Source organism: Nesoenas mayeri (genome assembly GCF_963082525.1).
Source record: "Nesoenas mayeri genome assembly, chromosome: 17".
Lineage (NCBI taxonomy): Eukaryota > Metazoa > Chordata > Aves > Columbiformes > Columbidae > Nesoenas > Nesoenas mayeri.
The window spans coordinates 8,069,805-8,092,309 of NC_137565.1; the positions used below are offsets into that span (position 1 = coordinate 8,069,805).

The 22,505-nt window shown below is 42.1% G+C and overlaps 1 long non-coding RNA gene across 1 annotated transcript; it reads right to left on the reverse strand.

Moving 5' to 3' along the window:
- Positions 1 to 2,274: 2,274 nt before the first annotated feature.
- LOC308047072 lies at positions 2,275 to 3,799 on the reverse strand. Its single transcript, XR_013922973.1, has 3 exons — positions 3,587 to 3,799; positions 2,893 to 3,020; positions 2,275 to 2,386 (listed from the first exon to the last, which is right to left on the reverse strand). It is a non-coding gene; the product is annotated as an uncharacterized lncRNA (long non-coding RNA).
- Positions 3,800 to 22,505: the final 18,706 nt, after the last annotated feature.

Consider the following 22,505-nt stretch of genomic DNA (forward strand, 5'->3'; position numbering starts at 1 on the left):
CCGGGGGTCCCGCACGGCGCTGTGACACCGTTCCCCGCGGGCTGGGCGGCCGTGAGGCGCTGCAGGAGAAGCGCTGCCCCGTGCCGAGCCCCGGCCCAGCCCTGCGCGGCTCTTGGCTGCGCTGCAGCCCGCTGATGGCACGCAGCGCAAGGTTATTAGATGTGAAAACTGAATTGCTGTAATAAGGGCAAGTTTGTTTCTGACATGTCCTAACTTCAGTGCTTAGTTTTGCAACCCCTAGTTAGCAGGCTGTTTTTATACAGAATTACATTTTCCTCCTAGTTGTTTCCCATATAAATGTAAATAAACTTAGGGCTTGGACAGGAGGTTAAGATGCAGTTGGTGGTTTGCGCTGTGCCATCGGCTCTGCCCAGCAGTGTCTGTCCTGCTTTCCTGCAATAGCTGTTGCTCGATCTGGACGTTTGCAGAAACTATGCACAAGGATCTTAACCACTTCTGATTTATTTTTTCCCCTACAATTTAACCTTCTTGACAAAAAGTATTAACCCTGATCTGAAATGCTGCTGCTGCCTGCTTTAACTACTATTGCCAGCACTGCTTGAGATGTGCTGTATCTTCTGTTTCTTTGAAAATGTGTTCAAATACATATCTTTATACATCTTTGCATGCTTGTGTCTCCACATGCCAGCCTGTCAGAAGACCCCCGTGTGGAATCATCTGATTACCCCTTGACTATCAGGCTTTTCTCTTAGAAGCAGTTATTAATTTTGCATTCCAGTTTACAGTGCTCAGACAGAAGTTGTTACCTGACAATCCAGTTGCTCACAGGTTCTTACTGGTTGTACTTTGCCCTCTTGTTACTCTTGACTCTTTCTGCTGCCATTTCTACCATTGACATCTCTGCTGACGATCCTGCTTCTTCATGTCTGTCCTTGCCTTGAAGGTGCCCCTGCCTCTGTGCTCTGTGTTTTCCTTCTCCCAGCTGCCAGCGGCTCATTTCTGGCGTTCCACCACCTTCTGGCCCTGCGTGCTGCGCGCCAGCTTCCTTCGCCATCCACCCAACAATTGCAGTTTTCCGTAGCTGCTTCCAAATGCCGTACAACCTCCTGATTACAACTGACTAACATCCCCCGAAGCCTCAGGATGGCTGTTTGACCAGAAGTCGAGAGGGAAGAGTTTCTGGTTCCAGTTGTGCAGCTGGTTACCCAAACTGCAGCTCGAGAACTCTCCCTCCAGCCCAGCGGGGTCTGGGTTTCAGACACAGCCCCAGCCTAGTTTGGTGGAGTGGAAGCTGGCATAGGTGACCAACATCATCTAATAAACTCCCTCAATGATACAGCTTGGGTTTTTAAGTATTTGAGTGGGATAATGCTTCCGATGTATTTATTTTCACTTTCCTTTCTGTGATGTGTTCTCCTGCACTTCAGAAACACAGCATTATTTTCTCAGTAATTTTAGAGAGCAGTAAACGTGAATAAATGTTTAAATTTTCTGAAACCAAGTAAATGTTATTTAAAAGGTTCTCTTAGCTCTAAAAATGAAGTTGTGCTTACAGTTCTGATTACATACATAAATAAATCTGTCATCAGCAAATGCAAAACAAATGATTATAGAGAATCTAGCTTAAACACAACCTGTCATAGCAAATTTAATTAAAAACTGGTGTGTATCTAGATTATTTTCTACCTTCACTGGGATGTGTGCGATCAAAAAGGAAACCAACCAGGCAGACCAGAAAATTGCGGAAAGACGGTCAGCTCCTTGAGTGCTGTGTTTAAATAGGTGTCTAATCCAATTAAACCCAAATAAGTGGTCAGATTGCTACGGCATGCTTTCCCAACCATCTCCTGTGGCAGAACTGAGTGTATGTATTTCAGCAAAGCACTCCCGTTAACGAGATAGACCACGCAGAAGTGTTATCAATTGCTTTTTAACCTGTTTAAATACACTGTCATTACCTGCACTTAATGTTGGGTCTTTTACCTCAAAAAGGTGACATTAAAACCTCACTTCTGGAAAGAACATTAATGTGCTTTCACAAAATTATTAGTTCCAAGATCAAAATAAAGGGTTACACTGGGGGAAAAGAGGTGATACTTAGTAAAAAATGATAGCAGATGATGAAAACCCTTTTATTTCAAAAAGAAATCAAATCACCGCTGAGAAGAGTTTGTCCAAGCAGAAACACAGTATCTTCAGGTTGAAAGCGATATCAGGAAACAGCCAAGCCATACAACCGGGCAGTTTAAAAGTGCCATGGTTTCGACGATCTCCATATCAAGTTCGGGACTCACATGGCTGAGTTCATCCTACAATCAGGGTCTAGAAATTCTCTGTCCTGTTACATGTCTGCTTGAACTGTTAACTTCTGTAAATAGGTCCCTCAAAAAAGGTAAATCTCATGCTATGAAAGGTCCTACGAGTCCTGGAAACAGTATTAGGTTTAGTAACAGGTTTAGGCAAAGGACAAACACTGTGTAGCTGCCATACTGTGCCACTCTATTCAATTTTTTGTGCCAATTTAAAACTAAAGGTACATTTCCCAAAATCATTATCATATTATTTGTATTATTTGCGTGGGGTCACAGAAGATGCAGGTTTCTTGGTAGCTGCTGTAGGAGTGTGGCATTTGCTTTCCGAGTACCTCAGCATGGCCGGAACCTCCCCATGATCCCAACAAAATGTATTTAAAAACATTTTCCCAGCATTATTTAAAAGGACCTCAAGCCTCTGTGCGGGGGTGACAAGAGAGTGAAAAAAGACATGTAAGATGTTTTATAAAGATATCTTTTAACTTCTAAGGCACTCAGGAACCATGGTGATGAATGTGACACAAACTTAAATTGCTTAGATATGAGCTCTGATCCACAGGGAACTATCCTAAGATTCATTAAGAGCATCAGATGCTAATAACTTTTAGTCAGTACCTACCTGGGCTTGATTTAACTGGTGACATGCGGCTGAAATCCCTTGAGACTTATTCTCATTTCAGTGTTGGCCGCAGCATTGACAGTGCGAAGTGACCTCAACAAAAATGCGGATCTCGGTGCAATCTTACGCTGTTGGGAAGTTAAAAACAGCTTCTCACTCAATTGTTGGGTAACTGATGCAAAACAAAGTTACTTTCCCCCTCCCAGTATTTCCTTTTTTGCCCATTCAGCATTCTGACTTTGCAAGTAGCTTATGGTGGCTTATACAGCGCACTTAACACTAGTAAACAGATTGCTGTGTTTGTTTTGTGCACACCAAGGGGAGCACGAAAGATGATTAATTGCAGAACTATACTGTCAGTAGCAATCTTGACCTTGCACTGGCTGTCGTTGTCACTGTCAGAATCTGTCGCTGTTGTAGGAGATATCTTGTATTATCTATCATGTTCTTGTTAGATTTGCTGTTCACAAATATAGCTTGAAAATGCAGTTGCATTTTCAAAGTCATTTTTTGCATAAGTAGTTCACTAATATATTGTAAATATTTTTAAAGGGATCCATCTTACAGTAACCTTAAAAGCTTATTATATAATTCCAACAATTTTAATTACTATAGTGACATTTTGCTGCTGTCTATATAAAATTAAGTTGCTTTTATTTTTCAGCTGCAGTAGCAGCAGTAGCCAGGCACTGACCTGCACTCCAGTAATGGAAATTTCCCAGCCTCAAAGCACACTCTGTCTCAGTCAGCTGCAATAAAACTCTGAGTGATTTCAATATTGTTGTGTGCTTTACTTGTCCTCAGTTATCTGGAGCTGGTATCTTGAAAACCAAGCTACTCCTCATGAGCTTGCTTCATCTTGCCCAAGACTTAGGATTCATTAAACAAGCTGTGGATTATAGGAGAATTGAACCACCAGATTAAAAGTTATTTTACAAGACTGACAAAAAAACCCATACGTATGGTCAATATTTATACAGAATATTACAGTGACTTTTGAGGATGCCACTAAAGCCCTGGTATATGACCACTCTTGTGCCGAAGCTTTATGCACTGGAAGTTTGTACAAAAAGATTGAACTAGTGTATAATATCAATCTCTTGGTCACTGTGTTTCTGGTATCATTGATTGCTAGGCAAATACAAGAAAATATAAAAAACAGAGATAAGATTATTACAAAACCTCACAAGTCTGATGATTTACAAATACTAAAATATGCAGTCTGTTTCCCACACTTGTTCTCAGTTCAGCTGCAGACAGGACAAGTGATGCCTCCAACAGAGGCAGAAGTCAAAGAACGTAGAAACAGGATTATTAGGAGTTTTGTTCTCCAGATATTGCAATAACTTCATTTTTAATACTTCTCATAGCTAAAGACTTTGGGGGTGTTTATGATGAACAGGTTGGCTGATGTGAGGGCAGATGAGAAAGAATGGTGAAGAATAAAACAGAATATGGCAGCGGGGAGAATGTAAAAGTAAAGTAAGATGAACAGGTAGTGGGAATGAGCCATGGGAACAGGGTGGGAGCTGCAGGGGTGATGTCCTGACCCCAGTGCATCTGGCTTTGTGCAAGAGAAGCACTTGGCAGACAGACAAGTCCCTTTGTGGGGAACCGGTTTGGGGAATGGTGCCAGACCTTCTAAAAAGAGCTTACCAGGACTTGCTTTCACATGGCCTTGTCAGCTGGGGTGATGTTCATCACAAATACACATGCGGCTAATGATTTTGTGACAGCACAGGTATACTTCCTAACTGCCTGTGTCATTGTACTCAGTCTAAATGATGGGCAGTGGCTGAGAAACAGTTGACAGGGAACAGTACACTAGTGAGATTTTCACATGAAAGTCACCAGGGTTCAAAATTCAGCCAACATTGACACAACATCAAGCTGGAACACAAGAGGTTCCACTTAAATTTGAGAAAAAACAACTTCTCAGAAAGGATGACAGACACTGGCTCAGGCTGCCCAGGGAGGTTGTGGAGTCTCCTTCTCTGGAGACATTCCAACCCGCCTGGACATGTTCCTGTGCGACCTCACCTGGGCGTTCCTGCTCCAGCAGGGGGATTGGACCAGATGATCTTTTAGGTCCCTTCCAATCCCAAACATACTGTGATACTGTGAACATCGCATGTTCACAGTGTGTGGTGGCCTTTATGAGCAAATTGAAGGCCATAGCACAGTTATTCTGAATATAAGGTTCCACATACGAAGTGTCACACTTCACTCCCCTGTTGCTGGTCGTGGCAGACAAGAAGACCTGGCTGGAAGCAGAATGGCCTTTCCTCCTTTGCTGGCCACGTCCTGGCCTTGCTGATGCTGAACGATAGAACTGCAGAAGAGGCACCACTGGATTTACAGCTAAGACACTCCAAGAACCTGCAGGGAAACCTCCATCTCTGCTCTCCAAGCTGCCCCTGTGCTGGGGGAGGGAAGGGAGGTTATCAGTTTCTTCTCCTTGCATGTTGTTCAATCCGCTGACCTGAGATCCCAAAGAGACCATACCGCATTTTTTTTTTAATAGGTATTGTATACATTACACACATCCGTTTCTGCACTCTGAAATTGATGAATCATCATTCCTTTTTTAAAACAACCATTTCTTTTGCAGTTTTGCATATCTATAGTAGATAAGAGCTGTGCAGATGAGAGAGTTTGCTTGAAGGACACAGTGTTACAGTATTTTGAAAATAAGAGCCAAGCCGTTAGAATCTGTGTTGCATTACAGGGGTAATGCAATACCTCTGAGCGCTTCCTGTTTATCAGGAGAGATGCAGTTTTCACCACATCATAAAACTTTCAAGCCTTTGTTAATAAACACTGCTAGAGAAAAAATAATATCCAAATAGACAACCCCCTGTGGCATCTGTCATTATAAACAAAAGAAGGTTTTCATTATATATATCAGGGGACTGTTTGTGTGAGAGAAGCAGATTTTGAGGGCCCCATCCACCTCCTGCTGAAGTCCATGTTGCATCTCTCATTACATCATCGGACTCCAGCACATGATTTTTCTAGTGTGTAAATATCAAGACGTTTGAATGAGCAAATGTAATTTTTACTATCAGCAGTTGTCATTTTTGTAAACAATGTGGGTATACAGAGGACAAACATCTGCAGAATTACTGCACAGAGCTTTATACGAAAATGGCAAAAGTAAGATTTGCTTCTAACAACAATAATCTGCAAGTGCTGAGGTGCCTAATCAAATATACAAATTGTGCAGATGTTCAGCGCAGTGCTGTCTCACAGCGTGGCCTTTCTCACTTGACAGCTTTGTTGTCTCAATTAATTCTTCCAGAAAAATTAACCTAGCCTGAAAACATAGAGCTGAGGTGCAGAAGCATGCAGACTTTTCAACACCAGCAACCTTGATGGTGCAGTTTGCACCCCCAGCAGATACGAACTTTGGCAAGGGAACGCAAATTGTTGCAGCTGATTCAGGAGGTGGTTGTGATCATGGCTGGAGCTTAGTCTGCAGCTGACAGGCTCACGAGGGTGGGAGTTGGGGAGGAAATTCAAGGTTTCTGCCAATTCTATAGGGAATAAACATGTTGATAGGTAACTACACAACTAAGCAGAGAAGCCTTGTGTCTCACAGAGCTTCACCAGTGGAGGAGGCTTGTTAAGTTCAGAGCAAACTAAAAGGTTTATCTGTTTGTTTGGTGTTTCTGGGAGAAATGGACGATGACTGTATACAATTCTTATTCCTTTAAATGGCAATAACATTTAAAACTCTGCCACATAGACTGTTATCAGATCAGAGGAAAGACTGAACTTCAGAAAGATGTTCCCTCCAGCCACCAGCGCTAGGTCTTGTTAAAATGAATTAGTGATTAAGACATTTGTAGCTTTTTTGATTTTGAAAGTTTTAACAATGGGAAAATTATCTGGCTCATATTATTGTTGTCCAGCCTGACATATGGTGGTTATTACTCCAGATATGCAGAGCCTAATGATAAGAGATGCCTTTTATAGCTGCAATACATCCATTGTAATCAGGCACTACATCTATCTTACTGCATTACTGAGTCTCTGGGTTTTGTAAAAGTGACACAAAATTGTTGTGAGGATCTATCAGCAACCTGCATATCAACTAACTATTCAATATGATGTCTCATTTCCCACTGATGTTAAGAGCCAAACTGAATCCCTGGCCTGGAAATCCTGAGAGAAAGGCCAACAGCAATGAAAAGTATTTTTGACTGTTATGATAAAGGCTGCTTTAAAAAAAAATAAAAGGCAAGAGAACACTGCTCTTTTTGAATGACATGGCAAAATACCTGCAGGATGATGCTCTGAGTCTAATTTTACAGGTACCATTAATGGTGGCAGGATAGATTAAGTGATTATGCTCTGCCAAACAGTAAGTGTGGGAGAGCAGACAGCAGATGTCCAGCCACTTAGGCCTATGCCTTGTGCACCAGACCATGGTATGGAAATGTGTGTGGATATTTAATTGTTATTCAACTACAAGTTACCTGGATTTATGAGTCTGGGAAGCGCATATGCTGCAGTGAGAAATGAGTGTTTATTAGCACAGTAGCTGTGCTGAGCTTTTCTGCAGAGAGGCAAAGTACCCTGTCTATAGAAAATGGATTAAAAGGGGGCAGTGTACCACTCTCGTGTGCCGTTTACCTTTGTGAAGTGCAGCTGGATAAATGCCAATATACAGATACATTTCCATCTTGAACTCTGAACAGCTTTTACTGCTGCTGGGTGCGGATAATAAAAATGCAGCAGCTGTCGTCTTATCAAATCCCAATCTGGAGAAATGTATACCTAAATAAGGGACATAAACAGGACTTCTCCTTCAGGGACAGCTACATGTATACACAAGAATAAACCCTTTAAGAGCTAGATTAAGAAGATGGGACCATTGCCCTTTATTCAATCATTTTTCCAGTGCTTGTTGCAACAACCTTCTGTGGTCACTCTGAACATTCCTCTTCCCTCCTTGGTTCCTCTTCCACCACTCTTACCCATGTCAACATCCTCCCGGGCTCCCGCAGTCCCGCTCGTTCCCTTCTCTGCTGTGTAGATCACGTCCGTTCACCCACGCAGGCAGCCTCCCTGATCAGGCCGCGTTCATCTCGTGCCCTTTTGAGGGGAGCACCACCTGGGAGGTGAAGTGGGAGGTGAGGCGCAGAACAGCAGCGAGGCATCCCCAGCACACCCCACATCTGCAGCAAAAATCTGATGTCTGTACTTCTCCCACTCACTGCCGTTCCAGTCTCCATTCTTACAGTGCCCAACTCTCCTTTCCTGGGCTGGTATGGGGTTTTTGTTGTTGTTGAATTCATTTTCTTACAATTTATTGAGCTGCATGAGCTCATCAAAGGGCCTGACAAGCACCAGACTCGTACAAAGAAAGCAGCAAGGCTGGGAGCAGAACTGTCATTTTTGATACCAGCAGTCCATTAGATTCAACTCAGCTGCCATGTGCTATCAGTCCCTAAATCTGGTTTCATCTGTGAAACAGGGAGGTTTGACTGCACTGCTGAGAAACCTTCAGGCACTTTTCTTTTGCCTTTGCCATCTTTTGCTGCACTTTTCTCTATTCTGGAAAAATGCAGGAAAAAATAATAACGAGGGCAGTTTTATAGTGACTTCCTTACCACCTTCTTTCTGCTTGTCCTCTTCCTCTCCTGCTTCTGCCATTTAGCCCTCCCCAAATCTTCCTGCTGTAATTCTCCATGCTCCCGGTGACCTTGTCCTGTTATCTCATGGGCAGCTGCTGACCTCTAGAAACACACTCCTGCTCCAGGATCTTTTTCCTTGCAAACACATCGCACAAGCGGGACAGACAAACGCAGGCCTCCCTTCTCAGGACAAGCCTTCAAAAAAAGAAGTATTACACAATCCACGAGACATGCGCATTACTCACCAAAACAATCATGGGTATCCTATTTCTGCAGCCCTGCCTCTCAGTGCTTGTTTCTTTCCAGTATCGTACCAATATCCTGAAGCTGGAACCCAATGGCAACTGCGTACGTATAAACCTAAAGCCTGCAATGGAGGGGAGATTTTGTACAGCTGTAGTAACAACCAGAGGCATTCCTACTGTGAGGGACAGAAGTATCTTGCTGTGTTTGTTTTGTGATGTGGTCTGATCATTTATATTGTTGAATTAATAAAAATAACAAGGTAGAAGCTTTCCAAATGGGATCCATTGCTAACTGTACTTCATTGCACTATTCTTATTGCACATACATTAGGAAGTGCGCATTATCTGATAAAACAAGACATAAGAAACAAATAAATGCCTTTGTATTGTAAGAAAAAAACCCTTTCTAGAAATACTGTAGAAACATTCACATCCTCTATTTCTGTCTTTTATAAAAGGCAGGCTGTGTCTTATTATCATCAAGGAAAAGTAAACAAACGTAATTTAATCAGTTCTGTCGTTCCCTGATTTGCATCAGCAAGAATAAAAGACAAAGGCAGAATAGAAAACAGCAGCTTTGTGCTAAAAGTTTGAATGCACAAAATACTTCTTTCTCCAGCTGTCAACCATTAAAAAACGCTACGCATACCAGTAATAATAAAAGTGTCAAACAATTGACCACAATGGGAATCACAATGCTTCATTAAAAGCTCTAAAGCAGAGCAGAAAAGCTTCTAGCCATTTGTTAAACAGAACTAAATGCTAAGATACTTTCAAAAAGCGTCAGAAGATGCTTTTATCTAGTCTAGTCCATGAGATAAACATCTCCTTCCTTATTTCTCCCCCGTCTCTGAGCTCCCACCCTTTCAGCAGTAACAGCCCTATCTGCCATTTGCTTTCCTGAGACCGGGACATCTCTCAGTAACACAGAGAAGTTTTAATGTCCTTTCCAGCGATCAGGCCTTCATTCCATTTGCTGCAGGGATATCATCAGTTACTTTGTATTTACATACGTAATTATGTATTATTTGGAGAACCTACCCTATTTGTTCAGCTGACAGGCGATGTTGTGATAAGGAATTTCAGCAGGCGGGATATTTATAGACCTTTTATCTCTACGTACAATCAGAACTAAAATGTCAAACAATATCCCGAATGAAGGGTTGTTTCAGTTCAACTTTGCTCCATTGTTGCTTTTCCCTACTTTTTTTTCCCCTCCCTCTGTCTGGTTACTGCCTAAAACTTGGCAGTGAGAGAAAAAAGGGAATGTGACTCACGCTGACAACTTCATTTGCTGTAAGAGACCTCAGTAATTGCTCTAACCCACTTACAGGAAAGCTACCCCTCCTCTTTCCCTTTTCCTCCACCCCTAGATAGACAGAGGCCATATTTGTAACAGGAGCAGCCTGGCTGATCTCAGAGGTCATGCTATCACTTGCGAAGTAACCAGGACTCTTTCTTTTCACTTTGCTTCTCCTGGACTCCAGTTAACCCTCACAAGAACTTAAAGCACCTTCAGTTTAAGGGGCAGGTTCCTGCCACGGATTTCTCATTAACTGAATAACCAGGGGTTCAAAGGACCCAAACGCGGCAGCGTTCAAACAGCTGCTCCCACAACCTGCACCAGCTCGGCAGCCAGCACCGCCACGCCAGGATGAAGCTGCCCAGGAGTCAAACAATTGTCGCCTTTCCCTTTCCTTGTGGGATGGGGGCAGGGGGTAAATAGGAACAGGAGAAGAATCAGCACAGATGCCTATGCAGCACTCTACCAAAATATATTTTTGTTTTTAATTACATAATCAACATAATCAGAGTGGCATTCGTAGTGAGGGGGCGGAACAGATGGCAAAGACTTAGTTTTCAGCAAGACATTAATTGACAACAACTCTGGTTTCTGCTAGAAAAGGGGGTTTGTTCTGCTCTAGCAGGGTTAAGACAAGTGCTTACTACACAGGACAAAATGCCGTTTCCAAACACAGAATTGTCTTTTTTTTTTTCCCCCTACATCCCTGTTGAAATTTCCAGGATACTCACTAAAACACAGCAACATCCTATATACAAAGCCGTATTGAAAACACAAGTATGTGTCCTGGCAGTAGCTTGGTATCCTCCTTGCAAACACTTGAATGCTCTGTGGACACATAAAGAGGAAAGGAAATAAGACTTAACATGGTTAAGTGAGAGAGTTTTGTGCAACTTACGCTGCAAGTGAGGCTTGTGTAATACGGAGCAGTTTCACAGAGTTATGGCTAAAGCTTTCTTAGATGCTCTACATGAAGTTCTCCCTCCTCTTTCCTCTTTTCCACACATTCAGACTTAACATCTTCAGCACACTGATGCAGCTGAGTTGGAAAGAGCTATCCCAAAGGGAACTGAAGCAGAAAGAAGCTATGAGAGATATTTATTAAAACCACAGGCAGAGAATACATCACCCAGACACAATGAATAGGGAAATGGCACATGCAGCCTGAAAGTCTAGCCTCTATTTTCTGTCTGATAAGCTGGCTGGCCAGCCAGGCACACTGAACAGCCCACAACCCCCCAGCTCTTCCCTCCCTGTGCTGCCAGGTGACGTGAGATTCGCTTTTTCCTGCTTTGCATTCCCCATCAGAGGCTCTCCAGAGTCACACGCCCAAGTCCTGCAGAAGCCTGGGGGCCACATTCCTCCAGGGATTACATCCATCCCAGCAGGAGAGAGGGAAGAGGGATGCAGGCCAAAAAGGATGGGCAAGTGTGGAGAGGGAGGAGCTGGGGGAGCAGGAAAGGAGCTGCCTGCAGAGAACCTCGAGATGAACATCGGCAGGAGCCGGAGGACAGTACTGCAGCAAAGGGAGAGGGGAAGCAGCCATTTACTGTAGCTATATTACGTAAAACAGGGCAACAAGGCATCTAGATTAATCTGCTCTGGAGCTTGGAAATGAACCCATTATTCTCACGTTTCAACACTCATCCCTGTGCTGCCAGCAAATATCTAACAGCTGACAAGAAATGTCTCTGCCTGTTCTAGGGACAGGCACATCTAGCAGGGATGCTTTTCCACCGTTCCATGCAGGCAGTAGATGTTTGTGGGTCTGTGCTGTACCAGGGGGAGTGAATAATACGATTGCAGATTATTTTTTATTTTTTTCAATGTATGTGTGTGTTAAAAACAGGATGAGTTTAAAATTACATTATAAGAATATTGCAGTTGTGAAGTCCAACACTAAAGAAATGAGTATATACCTGAAGTAACAATGCCTGTTCCACCTTTCAGCTGCTACTTAAATTCAAAATACCAGGTCAGGCTCCCATGCCATATTGCTCCCAGCTATAAAAAAAGTGAATCCTGACATTGTTATACTGAGCATAACTAACCTGCAGGATCGTACATGACTTGGGCCTCCATCGGTTTGTGTTGTGTTAAACCAAAATGGGCCGCAGAGAGGAACTCAGTATCTTGCATACATCAGATGGCAGAGATTCTTTGCAGGATGATTTTCGGGCGAAGTGCCAGATATCACCAAAACTGTGCTTAGGAGGTGCAAAGTAAAGGAAAGAAAATAACACACAAAAAATGATATTCTGCTTAGCCTGTCCTCCTTTTGCAGGGGTTAAGAGAGAGATACAAAAATCAACAGAACTGCATTGATACTTACAGCTACTTCTTTGGGAGGAAAGACGGGCGACTAAAAGCCCCTTGATGATATTACCTTTAAAAATAAAATGAACATAACAAGAAGTTAACTCTTCAAGGGAAAAAAAACAAAACCAAAAAGAAAAGCGACCAACAGATGCACAGACAAGCACTGACTACAGTGGAGCTGCAAGGCTGAATTTGGCTTGAATTCTGTGAAGCACTTTCAGAGCAGGAGCATACTGCATACAAATGAGCGTTAAATAATTCGCATCATTAAGAGAGCGCTGAGCAGCTCATCTGGACTTTGAAAAAAGCTAAAGCAAATGTATATTGTTTGAATACCATTAGGGATGGTCATTAACTAGCATTAAGACATCTACAGTATCGACGCTTAGTGCTGTAATAAGAGACCCATCCTCCCTTCTAGGTTATTTTCTTTATTGATTTGTAGAATTTCTTATACACAAGCTTTGGAGTGCCACAGAGCTCAGCAATTCATGTAGGAATACCCATTAAAGAACTATACAATTACTTTTTCTTTATATCGCATCTTTTAATTTTGGTTTTATGGAAACATAGTCCTGTGTGTTTGGTGTAGATACCATAGAAAATTTAAAACCCGATGTATATCAAAGCAACAAAGACACAAATAGGTAAATGGATTTATCCAGGGTGACAAAGAAGGACACAGTGTGACAGAAAGAGACTAAAGGCTCTGGATGCCCAGTTTAACCATCTTACTCCATCAGCTCTAAGCAGGGCTGCTGCAGGAGTAGGATAAACTACAGCCTCACACCGTATCTCAAACATGTTTCAGAAGCAGCATGGACAGTACAGGTCAGGTGAAGAATGCAAGTTGTGCAAAGAACCAAAGGTACAATATAGTTTAATGTGGTTGAAGGTATCAAAGTGCCAGAGCTGCAGGAGTTGACGAGTGATGGAATACTGTGAGCTAAATATGTGCAGCAAAGTGCATAGGGGGAGGCAGGGGCAGGCTACAGCCCACAGGCAGTTGAAGGGGAGCTGGAAGGAATCTTTAATGAAGGCAGAAATCATTCTGGGTGACTCAGAATATCGGTATTCACAAAGAGAATTGAGAACAGGCAAAAATAAATAAAGCTGAAAGCAAAACCCAAAGGCCAAATGCCTCTCAATAGCCAGAACACTGATATAATCTGAGCAACGAAACAACAGGTCCTTGTGAAAACCTCTCCCTGGCTGCTTCCTGCACAGCGGCCGCTCTCTGCGGCTGGCGAAGGCTGCGAGCAGCTCCCGCTGCCCCGGCCGGAGCGCTTTGCAGCGGCTGCTGGACCGACACCATTTTCCTTGCAAAACACAGCCCCGGTGGTCTCGCCTCCACACCCCAGCCCTCGGCTTCCCCATGACATCTCAACTAGCGCATTGTGTAACTTCACCGGCTTCCCTTGAGCCCCGAGCAGCTCAGCTCGGCTTTCACGAGCTGCCAGCTTCTGTACATGTCACAGACACACACATTGGTCACTGACAGATTCTGAGATGCACTGGTTTTATTTATGAGCGGATTTATGCCAGCCAGCTTCCAGATCCTGCTGCCATCAGCCTAAAACATATGCAGGCAGCATTTAACTAAAACCCCACGTTCTACAAGTTTTACAGTGAAGATTGAAAAACCAGATTTGTTTCAATTTTTTATGCAAAACCTTTTGCCTTTCTTTTTAAATTTTTCATTAAAGAGTAGTCAAAGAAGTTACAGTTATATATATTGGAACTGAGATCAGTAAGACTGACAAACAGGAAAGACTTCCTAACACTCAGATCTATTAGTAAGTGGACCAGTCTCCCAAAGGAGGCAGTGGGAGCACAAGAAGTGCTTTAGCAGAGCCGGCGTTAAGTGCTCCCAGTGATGCAGCCAGCGCTCAAGGATTGCCATGGGACGCCTGCTATTAGCCCGCTAATGCACATCCTGCCTTGGCCTATTGCTACTTGGGAATAGCCTGTTGACTTAAAATTTCATTAACAAGAAAATATTGGAAGGCAATTTTCTGAGGAAAGGGGCGGGCCTTTGCAGCATCTCTTCCCGTTACAAAAGGTGATTATTAGTCAGGGGGAGAAACAAATAATTTTCGTTAGTATTTGTATTAAGGTTTTGTTCATTAACCTTTCACTAAACTACTTGAAAGTAAAAAAATACTAAATTTCTTGGTTCCCCTGTCTCTTTTACCCTGCAGAAACCAACTACTTTCTAATCTCTTGCTAGCATTGCCCAATAAATACATAAACAGTAACAGAGTGACAGCCACCAGTTACCAAGAGGTTTAAGACTGAGAATACAGATCCACAATTTATTTAACTTAGAAAACAGACAAAACCAAGACACTAATTGAGATACGACAATTAAAATGCTACAATTAAAAAAAAAGTCTCAGACATTTTGAGGAGGAAGAACATAATGGGGAAAGAAAAATTAAACTATTTTTCAAGGGTTTTTCAAGGGTTTTAATGTCAGGCCAAAACCAAGCACTTGCTTCATAATCCTCTAGTTAGTGCATGGTGCACTGTGGAGCTGGAAGGTTTTTCAATGGTTCAAGCAGTCACTTGCAAACACCCTGTATTCAGACTCTAAATGGAACCTTAATACTGCATGTCTAGGGTTTGACGTTTACTTCAGTGTCCTCATCCATCGGCAATATAGCTAATGAATCAGCTTCTGATCTGCAGTAAAGGGGAAGGTCTGTCCCTGTACGATTTGATATTTCTAACATTTTGAAGAGAAGAAAATCCATGGAAGAGTGGGAGGGGATTACTTCTTGTTTTCAAAAGCAGACTCACCAATGCAACAACAAAACCTGCCTACACCGTTGAACTTGACATTTTCTTCAATGATTCTTTTCAGAAAAATATGAGACTTCAGGTGACTGATACGATAGAAAGGGGGAATTGGCAAAGCCATTTCGGCATCTAATTCATTCTCCCATCTCGAGTCCCTCGCTAGCAGGGGTTGCAACAGCAGCAGTGCTAAAGCAGCTGTTCTCCTGTTGAGAGCCAACACTAAGGACACGGTACCTTTAAAGACCACAGACATTTGGCTAGTTAAGTCTGTCAGGGAAAGCTCTTGACATACATCCACGCTTCATCCCATGCCGGTCATTCCAGCTGCTGGAACAGTTGTGTGGAATTAGCTGCATCAACAGAAAGCAATTGGGTGAAATATCTGATGTCAGTGGCCCAACTTGCATTACCTGCGCCCGTCTGTAACCCAACAATTAGATCCATCGTTAGCAGTTTGACTTAATTATAACTTAGAACTTTTCCAAGCACAGACTTTGCACAAGATTTTAAATAACTATAATTAATTATATGGAAAGCCTGAAGTGTCTTCAGTTCCATTGTTCTTTTTTTTCTTCTTTCCACACACTGACACCAGAACTTGGTTTCGTAAAGGAACTGGGCTCTAGACTAAGAGAGGTATCTCTTATAGCCTGATAAACACACCATTACCTTTTACATCTTATATAAAGAGAAACAAGGCTTTGGATTTTTTAAAATCTTGTCTAAGAGGTGCAAAAAGGAACATTCTTCTAAGCTATACTGGTTATGTCCCCCTCTTTATGTGAACGACTTCTTCCCTGCCTCCCATATAAAAGGTTTTTTGCACTCTCCCCAAATTACTGCTGTTGGGATTACCAGAGATCTGGTATCAGACAGCTGCACCCCAGCCTGAACCACTCGCCTGCATTTTAACCAGTAAAAATCAAAACAGCATTAGTGCCAGAGACACAGCAACTTCTTGAAAGATATGGCAAAGGAAGGAAGGTATTATCATAGAATCATAGAATAATTTTAGTTGGAAGAGACAGAAATTTTCCCCACTCAGCCTTCCAGTTCCTACCAGCAAGACGAAAATATTACAGGAATGGCACAATACGCAGGGGGCTCTTTGGAACAATTTGTGGCAACAGGCAACATCACTTTTCCCACCGCTTTTTGTTTGGCTTTGGCCAGAGGCAAGAGGGAGCCCTCTAGGGGCAGAAACACAAAGCCCTGGAGGAGCGTTCAGGCACCTGCAGAACAATTTGCCTTTGCCTGTACCCAGCCCCTCCTGCCTCGCCTGAGCCAGGACCAGTGTCAAGGGCTCGGGAGCTGTAGGTCTATGCAGAAAAACCAGGCTGGGTACAAGGAGGTCACAGGCTCCTCGCTGGAAGTGTTTACTCTACAGCCTAGAATATGATGTGGGGAATAAGTCTCTTTTCTACCGTTTGTGCCACCTTTTTCCAGGCAAAAAGAACACCACCAAGCTGCAGGCTGAAATAGTGTAGCTTGTCCGGCCCACCGCAACATAGCTAGAATTTTTTCTTCTAGGCTATGCAAAAGAGTTGTTTTTGCCTTACTGTATGCCTCGAGCATACAATGAACTCTTGTATAAAATGAGCAGGCTTATGTTTGTCAAGGCATGTTCAAAATATTTCTTTCCAAGAGCTACTTGTATTTGAAGGCTAGATAACAGCTGCACCATTTAAACATTTCAATATTTTCTCATTCTAATGAGAACTTCAGATTATTTCCAAATGGCTCAATACAACAACATGAGAACAGGGCAAACCCAAACTTCAAAACACTTTAACTCCAGTAAAAAACAACAAGAGCAAAGAATACACACCACAACCAACATGCAAGTAACAAAAAGCATCTAACAAGATATTTAGAATTAGTTTTAGTACAACAGGTAACAGATCGTTAGATATCCAAACCAGAAAAGTTCAAAAACAGCTTAACACTTTTAAAAAGTTGTTTTGTTTTGGTTTTGTATAAGGGATGTTGACTGTAAGACATCTGCACAGTTACATATCCAAAACTGCACTATCAGTTTGGTGAAACAGGTAAATACCCATTACAGTCTCTACACATAATACACAAGCAACTTTCTGCATGACATGCTCAAGATTACGCTTGATTTCTTAAAAAAAAAAAAAAAAAAAAAAAAAAAGACAGTAACGTGAAAGCCTGTAATCTACATTAGTGCTACTTGAATAGCAAACTTGATCTAGATGCAGAAAAAGTTTTGTCTGGCCCTTGCCAAAGAGCAGAGACGTGTGAAGTTTGCATTACTGGGGGAAAGCCAGTGTTTCTTACAGTTCTCCTGGTCTCTGGAGAAGCTCTTCTGCTCACTCCATTCCCCAGGTGGAGAGAACAGGCATTCCCAGACTGATTTGTAGAGCTGAAGAACTAATTTCTGCATCGCAACCCCCAGTGAAGTTTCCTAGAGAACCTGGGTAAGAACAGCAAATACTAGTCAAGGTAAACTCAGCAGCTCCGTAAGAATTAAATAGCCCTCATTTGTGCTGTAACAGTCACTAATTCAGGATGAAACAGAAACATCTGCCTCTCCACCACTGTTATTTCACTACTTTATACAGTCTAGGAAACAAGTGGCTACTGATTTTACAGTGCATTGTTTGAAAAAAAACATACATCAAACAGGAGTGGTTAAGCAGGACATGAAGATTTGTCATTGCTTGCTCAAACAATTGAGGTGGATGCTGCTTCTGTAAAATGAAACCCATCAATGGCATCCAAGTTTAGGTTCATGTACCTTTAAATCCAAGTTTTACATTCATATCCATGGGCTTACTGATTGCTTCTTGCTCAAGCCCACCAGCAACAGAGACTGCAGATGACTAATATCACCAAGCAGAAGGTTGGCTACGAGCCCCCGTTGAACACACGGTCTACTGAAGACCTGCTAGATGAAAAAGAAAACAGCACAGCCAACAAGAATCAGCAATGTCCTGATTCCACCTTCTACTGATTGAAAGGTGACAGTAAAGCTAGTGTTGGGGACCACCAAGGAGAATCCATAGTGATGTCCACTCCTGTTCTCAAATGCAGCTGGAATGGGCTCAGATCTACAGGAAGACAACACCTTTGTGAGGAGGTGCCCAAGATGCTACAAGACTGATTTGGTTCAGCTCTGTGCTGTTATCAGCAAAGAGCAGCTGTATTTGCCTTCGGATTCTGGAAGTACCTGGACAATGGATTCCCATAGTTGCTTTCCACAGTCATGAAAAAGCAGCAGCAGTTAGCTGGTCATTGCGCTTCCCGGTGAGCTAAGTACTGTACTTTCTCAGAAAGGCCCTATGGAGGAAAGTAATATTTGGTGACAGGGTAACCACTCAAAGATGTGCAATATGACCACTGTGGATCCAGCTACTTGTAGTATTAGAATGAAAAAAGACATTTAAGAAAAGAAACAAACAATGCTTCAACTCACTATACTTTATTAATACTTCAGAAACATCAGATCCTACAGTGGAGAGTTTTCATCCCCACCTGTTTCCAGTCACTGCTTTGAAACAACTTCTTGCAATATGCAAATAGATACATGAGGCACTGTGTGAATACAAAAGTGACAATACAAAAAAATCCCAACAATTAAACCTCATGCAATACATACATACATATATATAAAAATATGGTAATGTAGCATAATACACACAAGCACTATTAGAACAATCCGTGTAAATGAATGTACAATATGCACAGCATTTAATGATCAATGACAACAGGTTTCTGACCTGTGCACAAAACCAGTCAGCTTAAATAAGAGTTTTAAGATACTAGATAACTGGTTAAGCCACAGCTTATAAAACCTGCTGTACTGCAGCTTTTCTGCTCAGGGTCACAAGTGCAGATTAGCATACAAAATAAATAAGGACTACGATTCTACAACACTTGGCTAACAATTCCTATTTCAAAGTCACTGGCCCTCTCACTTTCATTCAAGGTTCATTAGCCAACACAGTGGCAAGAAATGTGCCTAAAGCAACAATTCTGCTCTTGTACTATTTTAATACTGATAAGAATACATACTTTTAAGTCAGCAGGAGTAGTTACGGAGATCTAACTTAGCACTAAATAAGCACAGGATTGAAGTTATCGTGCAGAGCAGACACTGCAGAATGACAGACTGAGGGTGAGGAGCCCCATGGTGAGCTGCGCTACCAATGTGTCTGTTCAGCCTACCAGGGCAAGAGAGAGAGAGAGAACTGAAGAGGGGAAGGAAGTCAGAACGCTTTTTTCCCCACTCTAAACAGTGTAAATGTTTGAAAACACAAACAATCTGCAAGAACAAGGAAATACAGAGACAAGAATATTTCTCAAGTCCCGCATTCAGGATGAGAGCTACTATTACCTGAAATAAGCGTAAGTATTCCTATGGAATAACATGCAACTAACAGGATTTTCTTCTTAGACATCCAATATTGGTCAATGCCAAAGACACAACAGGAAATCAAACACCAGCAACATTAATCATCCAGTATTAAGCAGAATGCCTTTTAATGAAGTTAGAAAGGGCAACGTGAAAAAGAGGAAGTCATAGTATTTAATTGCCCTGAGAAGGTCCCCATAGGATCTCTCTAGTTTCCTAGTGATTATCTCTATCCTTAGACACCCAAAAGGAACCATCATTCCTTAGATAAAAGGATAAATACTTCCTGCGGGGACTGGTGGTCACACCTTCCAGCTCCATTTGCCAAAGCGACAAACCTTCCACATGCCTAATGTATTGCCACACAAATGCTAATAAACTTCAAGAAGTGATCCGCTAGATCAGGAAAGACCGTGGAAGTTCTTGTCCATGGAAATCCAGAAGCATTTAATCATTAATAAGTTCAGTACTTGCTATATTAATATCTTCTGGGAATCAGTAAGCAAGCTTAACAGTTGAGAGACAATTCGATAATCATAATCTAACTAGTCACAAAGCCCAGATACATTCAGTTCCTTAACACGTTAAATGTATCTTCTATCTTCAGACTAAAAAGCACGTATCAACAAGACACAAAATCCTGACTGAGAGGAATTTGTTAACAAAATAAAGCAGACATTACGAAGCAGCCAAATTAATTTGCTTAAAACAGTGGTTTTAAGCTGACAGTGCACTGCCAATTCTTCTAGGTTGCCTTTTTTTTTATTATTATTCCATTGTTTGCATTCCAAAAAGCTTGAAAACATTTCTTTTCCTATTGATTTTGTCCTCTTCTGTTTGACAAAAGCTGCATCTTGCTAAATTTTCTGTGCTGCCAACACAGCTGCCTTTTGTTTATTTTTGTCCACACCAGCAGCAGCGTGCGCAGCCTGGAAAACACATCAAACCAGCAACAGCAAATGGCTTGTGGGAAAGGATTCTGAGCGCTCAGGTTCTGATGGGTCACACCACAATAAAGGTTTAAGTGATTCTTTGTAAGATTTTGCTTTCCTGCTCTATTCAGAGATAAGGTTATCACAAGAGCCTATCAGCCCATTTTACGGTAGTATTTTAAGAACTGTCTATGACAGATCAGATCCTGCTCAGATCCACTCACTCCCTCATGTCTCCATTTGATTACTTTTCAGCTGACATGACTGAAATCAATAGACATAACTTTAGATAAAGTAAAATCCAATAAATATATTTAAACCAACCAAAACATATGCAGAAAGCGGCTGGCTTAGCCCTTAGAGCTGTCAGCACTGCAGAACACTCACCAGGGCTCCTGTGTTAGTGGCCAGTCCAGGAGGGCAGGCAGGACCAGCCTCTCGGGTTTGGTGCCGTCAGTTTTACAGGTCATGACTGGCTTGGCAGAAAACCCACTGTGTTCCAGCACAACTATTCAAATGCAATCGAACCTGCTATAAACATGAGTTTAGACAGAATACATAACTTAGCATAGATTAGGAAGTTTTGCACTCGTTTGAAAGCTCATTTTTCTCCCTCTCCACTCCTGTCTGAATGACATTTTGTCCATCATGAGTTGTTTGCTCCTCAAAAAAAGGGAACAGACCATTATTTCCTAGTAGGATTTTGCTTGATGGCACAGGCTCAATTGTAAAAGGGACAGTAATAGAATTAAGCAGGGAAATTTAATTCAGGCCTAACTAGAGCTCAATCACACGTGAATCATCTGCAATCTGCTCTGTTGTGGCTAACATTTCCCTACCTGCTCCCTGCATTTGCTTGATACTTCACTGTAAGAACAGAACTAGCCTGTGGCTGGTGCTGTGCAGTAAGTACCTGCATTCACAGGAATCCGCTAACCGGAGTATCACTTACACAAAGAGTGAAGCTGCAATCTTAATTTAGACTTTAAGGTGCTCAACTGTCTGTGCCCTTTACACATTGAGGGTCCTTGCAATTTCTTAAAGCTATGGCCTTTTGTGGAATGCCATTTAGAAACAGCTGCCTTCCTCGGCCACTTGTTTTGGAAGCCCCTTTTTGTTGGTTTTTAAAGGACTGCCTGGGAGGGAAGTTTCAACCTCAAACAGTGGTTTTAAACTATTAACTGAAAATGGGTTTTCCAGTGCAGACAGCCAACTCCTCTTGCTTTCTGAATTCTGGAGATAAGCACTTTTCCCAACATCCAACCAAAAAAATGGAAATTTTAGTGCCTTTTCATGACAGAAAGCTAATAACACTGGAAATGCTTTTTAAAAAGAGCAGTATCTCATCTGACTTTGAATTCAGATAAGTGTCTATTAAATGCTATTAAAGTCATCACTGTGATTAACACTATTCAACTGCCAACTCTGCTGTAACCACTCGGTGCCCAATTACTCATCTTCTGAGAGCTCACCAGCCGGATCGATTCATTAACGCGCTTCACGGCATTTGCTCATGGCAGCAGTTGCACAGTGACCAGTAACTGTGTATTCCGAATGCTCCCCCGCTTAGCACTACCTTATACAAAAGGACATTTAGAAAAATCCATTTAGTAGCATTAGCTTCCAAGAGAGTGTTGAGGGGTCACATTAAGTCACCTCAGATGCTTTTACTGTGATTCCTTCCTTGGCTGCTGGAAGACAGAGTTACCTTATCTGAGTTTTGCCTTTTTAATGGGTGTGTTTCTAATTCTTTCAAGCACTGGTATTTCACTCTAAAGAACTGACATTTGTAGCGCTATTTTCCAGCCCACTTGCCTTTTAAAATAGGCGTTAATAATACTTAAATGCATTCCTGTCTCTCTCTTTCACTCCTCCATCACTCAAGAGGGTGGATTTTACTTGATCTCCCTCTGTTCTAAAAATTTTCCTACATTTCTATCCTCTGTATTCTCAAAAAACCCCAAACCCCAAAAAATGTGATTTGTAAAATTG